The following is a 7,803-nucleotide window of genomic DNA, read 5'->3' as shown; positions in this document are numbered from 1 at the left end:
AGAGACAGAGAAGCAGTTTCAGCGACAGGTTACTATCGATGCAATGCTCCTCAGACAGGATGAAGAGGTCAATACTCCCCAATGCCATTAGGCTTTACAATTCTACCGCCAGGACTTAAGAACTTTTTAAAAGCTATTATTAATGCTTTTTGAGATAGTGATTTAGATGCATATCATATTTTTTACTGAGTTAAGTATTGTATGTAATTAGTTTTGCTACAACAAGTGTATGGGACATTGGAAAAAAGTTGAATTTCCCCATGGGGATGAATAAAGTATCTATCTATCTATCTAAAAGTCCAAGTGTCTGATAGAATTGGAAGGTTTACCTTTTATTTGTTATAAATGCAGGAGAACAGAGGAGGATTTGACTGAGATGGGCTGATGGTTTAGAAGACTGGTTATTTCATTGAGAGGAGATCCTGAATGCTATTTCCTTGGTGTGATGAGTATAGGTAACAATGTCCAAGAATAAGAATTTGGCCATTTATGACTGAAAGGAGATATTTCTTCTCAGAAATGGTCAATCTTGAAAATATCCTGCCCTTGAAAGAGGTGTTTGCTGAGTTGAGAATATTCAAATTTGAGATTGTTGAATTGTTGGGTAATAGGGAACTGGCTATTATTGTCACACATAGCAAGAAACAGTGGAAAAACTTTGTTTTGTATGCCATCCAGGCAGACCAAGTCATATACATTGAGGTGTATGAAAGGAAACTAGAATGCAAAATAGTGGTACAGTTACAGAGAAATTGCATTGCAGGTACACAGAAAAGGTACAAGAGCCATGATAGGTTAGATTGAGAGATCAAGTTCACCTTTATCATATGAGGTTCATTTCAGTCGTGTAGCAGTAGGATAGAAGTTGTCTTTGAGCTTGGTGAATAGTGTTCAAAGTAAAGTTATTATCAAAGTACATGCATGTCACCACATATAACCCAGAGATTAATTTTTTGTGGGCATTTGCAATATATCCAATAACCATAATAGAATCAATGAAAGACTGCACCAACAGGGAGGACCACCAGTGTGCAAAAGACAACAAACTGCAAATACACTAAGAAAAGAATAATAATAATTATAAACAAATGAATAAGAAGTAAATACCCACAACATGAGATGAAGAGTCCTTGAAAGTGAGTCCATAGGTTGTTAGAGCAGTTCAGTGATGGGGCAAGTGAAGTTATCGCCTCTGGTTCAAAAACCTATGGGTTGAGGTGTAATAACTGTTCCTGAAGCTGGTGGTGGTGTGAGTCCTGACACACCTGTACCAGTTTTCTGATGGCAGCAGTGAGAAGAGATCATGACTCAAGCTTTTGAATCTTCTGTCTGTTGGAAAGGGGGAAGAAAAGGGAATAACCAGGGTGGGAAGGCTCTTTGATTCTGATGATTGCTTTCCCAAGGCAGTGAGAAGTGTAGACAGTCATTGGAGGGGAAACTGAGCTGTGTAACTTCCAGTAATTGCCCCCCCCCATTTACCATTTCCCTTTCCTGTTTCCCCCCTCTCACCTTATTTCCTTACCTGCCCATCACCTCCCTTTGGTGTTCCTCCCTCTTCCCTTTTCCCACAGTCTTCTGTCCTTTCCTATCAGATTCCCCCTTTCTCCAGCTCTTTACTTCACCCCTCCTCCTCCCAGTTTCACCCTATCACCTGCCACCTTGTACTACCTCCTCCCATTCCCGCCCCACCTTCTTGCTCTGATATCTCCTTTTTATTTTCAGTCCTGACGAAGGTTCACAGCCCGAAACGCCAATTGTTTACTCATTCCCATAGATGCTGCCTGGCTTCCCAACATTTTGTGTGCATTGCCAAGTTTATTCAGCCTCTTGTGATAGCACATGCCCTCTAGACCAGGTAGTATCCTGGTAAACCTCTTCCACACCCACTCCAAAGCTTCAACATTTTTCCTATAGGTAGACAACCAGAACTGTATGCAATGTGGCCTGACCAGAGCTTTATGAAGTTGCAACATAACCTGTCTTTTGAACTCAGTGCCTTGACTCATAAAAACAAGCATTCCATAAGCCTCCTTAACCACCTTATCAACCTGAGTAGCCTCTTTCAAGGATCCATGAACTTGGATCCCACGATCTCTCTGCTCAGCAACAGAGCTAAGGAGTTGGGAATTCTCATGGCTGAAATGAAGAGAATTTTTAAGCAAGCTTTCAGTGGAATGTGGATTGGGTGGGAAAGTGAATGAGGTACAAGATTAGCCTTCACAATGGTTGAGGATGTTCCAAGGGCGATAAGTCTTATAGTCATGGAAACGGGTCCTACAGCGCAACCTCTCCATGACAACTGTGTTTTCTGCCAAGCTAGTCCCATTTGTCTGTACTTGGCACATGGCCTCTAAACCTCTCCTAACCATGTACATAATTCATTCCAAATACGCACCACCCTTTGTGTGAAGATGCTGCCCCAAAGATCCTTTTAAATCTTATGTCTGATCTTAAACCTATGCCCTTTTGTTTTTAGCACACTCTTCCTGGGAAAATTTTTACCCCATCTCTGCCCCTCATGATCTTGTATACCTCCATTGGGTCACCCCTCCTATCTTCCAGGGAATAAAGTCCAGTCTACACAACCTCTCCTTGCAACTCTAGTTTGTTAACAATGATCCTATAACAGTGTGACCAAAACTCTACACAATACTTCAAGTGCAACCTCACCAATGTCTTTTATAACAGCAACATAATTTCCCAATCCTCAGACTTAGTGCTGGACTGATGATGCTAAATGCTGCCTTTACCACTGTCTACCTGCAATGCTACTGTCAGTGAACTCTGCACTTGAACCCCTTCTGTTCCACTCACCAGGGCCCTACTAATCACTGTACAAGTCCTACCCTGGTTTGATCTCCCAAAATGCGGCACCTCACATTTATCTAGAGGAGAGTCCAGTCCTGGTGACTTATCCAACTTGATGCTTTCCAAAAGCTCCAGCTCATCCTCTTCCTTAATGTCTACATGCTCAAGCATTTCAGCCCGCTGCAAGTCAACCCTACAATCACCAAGATCCTTTTCCGTAGTGAACACTGAAGCAAAGTATTCATTAATTACCTCTGCTATCTCCTCTGGTTCCATACACACTTGATTGGTCCTATTCTCTCACACCTTATCCTCTTGCTCTTCACATACTTGTAGAATGCCTTAGGGTTTTCCTTAATCCTGTCCACCAAGGCCTTCTCATGGCTCCTTCTGGCTCTCCTAATTTTGTTCTTAAGCTCCTTCCTGCTAGCCTTATAATCTTCTAGATCTCTATCATTACCTAGTTTTTTGAACCTTTCGTAAGCTCTTCTTGACTAGATTTACAACAGCCTTTGTACACCATGGTTCCTGTACCCTACCATCCTTTCCCTGTCTCATTGGAACGTACCTATGCAGAACCCCATGCAAATATCCCCTGAACATTTTCCACATCTGTTCCATAATTTTTCCTGAGAACTTGTTTCCAATTTATGCTTCCAAGTTCCTGCCTGATAGTCTCATATTTCCCCTCACTCCAATTAAACGTTTCCCTAACTGGTCTGTTCCTATCCCTCTCCATTGCTATGGTAAAGGAGATAGAAATGGGATCACTATCTTCAAAATGCGAGACCTGACACCTGACCAGGCTCATTTCCCAATACTAGATCAAGTACAGCCTCTCCTCTTGTAGGCTTATCTACATATTGTGTCAAGAAACCTTCCTGAACACACCTAACAAACTCCACCTCATCTAAACCCCTCACTCTAGGGAGATGCCAATCAATATTTGGGTAATTAAAATCTCCCACCACAACAACCCTGTTATTATTACTCCTTTGCAGAATCTGCTCCCTATTTTCTCCTTGATGTCCGTTACTGGGTGTTTTTTATAGACCACCCAATAGTAGACAATAGACAATAGGTGCAGAAGTAGACCATTTGGCCCCTTGAGCCTGCACCGCCATTTTGAGATCATGGCTGATCAACTACTATCAATACCCGGTTCCTGCCTTGTCCCCATATCCCTTGATTCCCCTATCCATAAGATACCTATCTAGCTCCTTCTTGAAAGCATCCAGAGAATTGGCCTCCACTACCTTCTGAGGCAGTGCATTCCAGACCCCCACAACTCTCTGGGAGAAGTTGTTCTTCCTTAACTCTGTCCTAAATGACCTACCCCTTATTCTCAAACCATGCCCTCTGGTACTGGACTCTCCCAGCATCTGGAACATATTTCCTGCCTCTATCTTGTCCAATCCGTTAATAATCTTATATGTTTCAATCAGATCCCCTCTCAATCTCCTTAATTCCAGCATGTACAAGCCCAGTCTCTCTAACCTCTCTGCGTAAGACAGTCCAGACATCCCAGGAATTAACCTCGTGAATCTATGCTGCACTTCCTCTACAGCCAGGATGTCCTTCCTTAACCCTGGAGACCAAAACTGTACACAATACTCCAGGTGTGGTCTCACCAGGGCTCTGTACAAATGCAAGAGGATTTCCTTGCTCTTGTACTCAATTCCCTTTGTAATAAAGGCCAACATTTCATTAGCCTTCTTCACTGCCTGCTGCACTTGCTCATTCACCTTCAGTGACTGATGAACAAGGACTCCTAGATCTCTTTGTATTTCTCCCTTACCTAACTTTACACCGTTCAGATAATAATCTGCCTTCCTGTTCTTACTCCCAAAGTGGATAACCTCACACTTATTCACATTAAACGTTATCTGCCAAGTATCTGCCCACCCACCCAGCCTATCCAAGTCACCCTGAATTCTCCTAACAGCCTCATCACATGTCACACTGCCACCCAGCTTAGTATCATCAGCAAATTTGCTGATGTTATTTTCAATGCCTTCATCCAAATCGTTGACGTAAATTGTAGACAGCTGTGGTCCCAATACCGAGCCCTGTGGCACCCCACTAGTCACCACCTGCCATTCTGAGAAACACCCATTCACCGATACCCTTTGCTTTCTATCTGCCAACCAGTTTTCTATCCATGTCAATGTCTTCCCCCCGATGCCCTGAGCTTTGATTTTACCCACCAATCTCCTATGTGGGACCTTATCAAATGCCTTCTGAAAATCGAGGTACACTACATCCACTGGATCTCCCCCGTCTAACTTCCTGGTTACATCCTCGAAAAACAGATTAGTCAAGCATGATTTACCCTTGGTAAATCCATGCTGGCTTGGCCCAATCCTATCACTGCTATCTAGATATGCCACTATTTCATCCTTAATAATGGACTCTAGCATCTTCCCCACCACCGATGTCAGGCTGACAGGTCGATAGTTCTCTGTTTTCTCCCTCCCTCCTTTCTTAAAAAGTGGGATAACATTAGCCATTCTCCAATCCTCAGGAACTGATCCTGAATCTAAGGAACATTGGAAAATGATTACCAATGCATCCACAATTTCCAGGGCCACCTCCTTTAGTACCCTAGGATGCAGACCATCTGGACCTGGGGATTTGTCAGCCTTCAGTCCCATCAGTCTTCTCATCACCGTTTCCTTCCTTTAGGAGATCTAGGCCTCATATGGAGCCAGTGATCATTAATGGAGAATGTGTGGAGCAGGTTAAGACCTACAAGTATCTGGGAGTACAGTTAGACGAGAAGCTAGACTGGACTGCCAACACAGATGCCTTGTGCAGGAAGGCACAGAGTCGACTGTACTTCCTTAGAAGGTTGGCGTCATTCAATGTCTGTAGTGAGATGCTGAAGATGTTCTATAGGTCAGTTGTGGAGAACGCCCTCTTCTTTGTGGTGGCGTGTTGGGGAGGAAGCATTAAGAAGAGGGACGCCTCACGTCTTAATAAGCTGGTAAGGAAGGCGGGCTCTGTCGTGGGCAAAGTGCTGGAGAGTTTAACATCGGTAGCTGAGCGAAGGGCGCTGAGTAGGCTACGGTCAATTATGGAAAACTCTGAACATCCTCTACATAGCACCATCCAGAGACAGAGAAGCAGTTTCAGCGACAGGTTACTATCGATGCAATGCTCCTCAGACAGGATGAAGAGGTCAATACTCCCCAATGCCATTAGGCTTTACAATTCAACCGCCAGGACTTAAGAACTTTTAAAAAGCTATTATTAATGCTTTTTGAGATAGTGATTTAGATGCATATCATATTTTTTACTGAGTTAAGTATTGTATGTAATTAGTTTTGCTACAACAAGTGTATGGGACATTGGAAAAAAAAAGTTGAATTTCCCCATGGGGATGAATAAAGTATCTATCTATCTATCTGTCAATCTGTTTCATTTCCTCTGTTACCCTATGTCCTTGGCCCATCCATACATCTGGGAGATTGCTTGTGTCTTCCCTAGTGAAGACAGATCTAAAGTACTTATTAAATTCTTCTGCCATTTCTCTGTTTCCCATAACAATTTCACCCAATTCATTCTTCAAGGGCCCAACATTGTTCTTAACTATCTTCTTTCTCTTCACATACCTAAAAAAAGCTTTTGCTATCTTCCTTTATATTCCTGGCTAGCTTGCGTTCGTACCTCATTTTTTCTCCCCATATTGTCTTTTTAGTTAAAGTTCTGTTGTTCCTTAAAAACTTCCCAATCATCTGTCCTCCCACTCACCTTAGCTCTGTCATACTTCCTTTTTTTTTAATGCTATGCAATCTCTGACTTCCTAAGAGTTATTGACCCTTTCCTATTCCTAACTTCCTCCCACAGACTCCATAGACAACCCCTCCACGACTTCCTCCTTTTCTACAGCTGTAACACTATCCCTGATCAACAGTGCCATGTCCCCACCTCTGTTGCCTCCCTCCCTGTCCTTTCTGAAACATCTAAAGCCCGGCACTTGAAGTAGCCATTCCTGCCCCTGCACCATCCAAGTCCCGTAATGGCCACAACATCATAGCTCCAAGTGCTGATCTATGTTCTAAGCTCATCCGCTTTGTTCAGAATACTCCTCTCATTAAAATAGACACATCTGAAACCATTGGTCTGAGTGTGTCCCTTCTCTATCATCTGCCTATCCTCCCTTACAGAATACCTCCCTGGTGCTTCCTGCCCTTTCCTCTCTCCTTTTTCCTTTTCCCACTCTCAGTCCGCAATAGAGACCCATATCAGAATCAGGTGTATCATCACTCACATATGTCATGAATTTTTTTTTTAGTAGCTGTACAGTGCAATAGAATCACTACAGACCAGTGCAAATGTAAGATTTTGGCACAGTACTGTATGTGACAACAATAAACTCATTTAACAATTACTGAGTTTAAAACCATGTGAGGTAGCTTTGTTTCAGATTGTTGGGATTTGGAAAGAAGTAGAAAATTGTGGGGACAAATAATCAGGAAGCACTTTACCTTCCAACCTAACCTAAAACATCTATTTGTATAGTGCCGTAATGTAGCAAAGTACCAAAGCACATCACGGCATGTACCAACCCTAAACCAAGTGTGGAGAAGATGTACAGTACATCATGGAGTCAGAGTTGCACAGCATGGAAACAAACCCCTTTGACCGTACTTGTCCAAGGAACCTCTCTGAGCGAGACCCTGTGTTTGACCACATCACTAAAACCTATCTCCTATTCTATATATCTGTCCCAATGACTTTTAAATTATATAATTTTACCTGTTTCCATCACTTCCTCCAGCAGCCCATTCCATATACTGTACACTGTGTTGGAGAGAAACTTGCTTCACTGCTCTCCTTTAAATGTTTCTTTCACCTGTGCCCTCGCGGTTTGGACTCCCCTGCCTGGGGGGGGAGCACGGTGACCATTTGTATGCTATGCTCCTCATCATTTTATAAACCTTAAGTCAGCCTCCTTCACTTCCAGGGAAAATATTCCCAGCCTCTCTAATC

This window comes from Hemitrygon akajei, chromosome 1, assembly GCF_048418815.1.
Source record: "Hemitrygon akajei chromosome 1, sHemAka1.3, whole genome shotgun sequence".
NCBI classification, from domain to species: Eukaryota; Metazoa; Chordata; class Chondrichthyes; order Myliobatiformes; family Dasyatidae; genus Hemitrygon; species Hemitrygon akajei.
Note: the sequence above shows the minus strand (reverse complement) of the source record.